Source organism: Phalaenopsis equestris, unplaced genomic scaffold (genome assembly GCF_001263595.1).
Source record: "Phalaenopsis equestris unplaced genomic scaffold, ASM126359v1 Scaffold000210, whole genome shotgun sequence".
Lineage (NCBI taxonomy): Eukaryota > Viridiplantae > Streptophyta > Magnoliopsida > Asparagales > Orchidaceae > Phalaenopsis > Phalaenopsis equestris.
In genome coordinates this window covers 100751-101186 of record NW_018164652.1, presented here as the reverse complement: position 1 = coordinate 101186, position 436 = coordinate 100751, and positions in this window count along the sequence as shown.

The window sequence follows — 436 nt, the reverse complement described above, 5'->3', positions numbered from 1 at the left end:
CAGTTATTTTGACCCCCAATTAATGAACTAAGGTAAAAGGGTACTTTTGTAATGTGGTACCGCTCACCTACCACATCTCACCTACCGTTCACCTACAATGGGCTTGTGTTTGCTTGTGTTCTTTGCGTTTCATTTGTAATGTGGTAAAACGATCTGTGTTTGTTTGTGTTCTTTCCGTTTCATTTCTATGCCAAGAAGTACATATCTCACAACAATTGGCGCCGTCTGTGGGAAGATCCATACTTCTTGGCTAGAGTTGTCCGCGTAAAGGTGTTCGCGGTCAGCGACGAAGAAGAGGAGTTTGGCATTCAAGTACATAGGAGCAAGTGGATCGTGTCGCAGGCAGCCGAATCGCGACAGATTCGGTGAGCAGTGGAAGCTTTGATCGACTGAATTCGCACCGCAGGTTGTGCGGTTTGGCGAGGCGGAGGGGGAG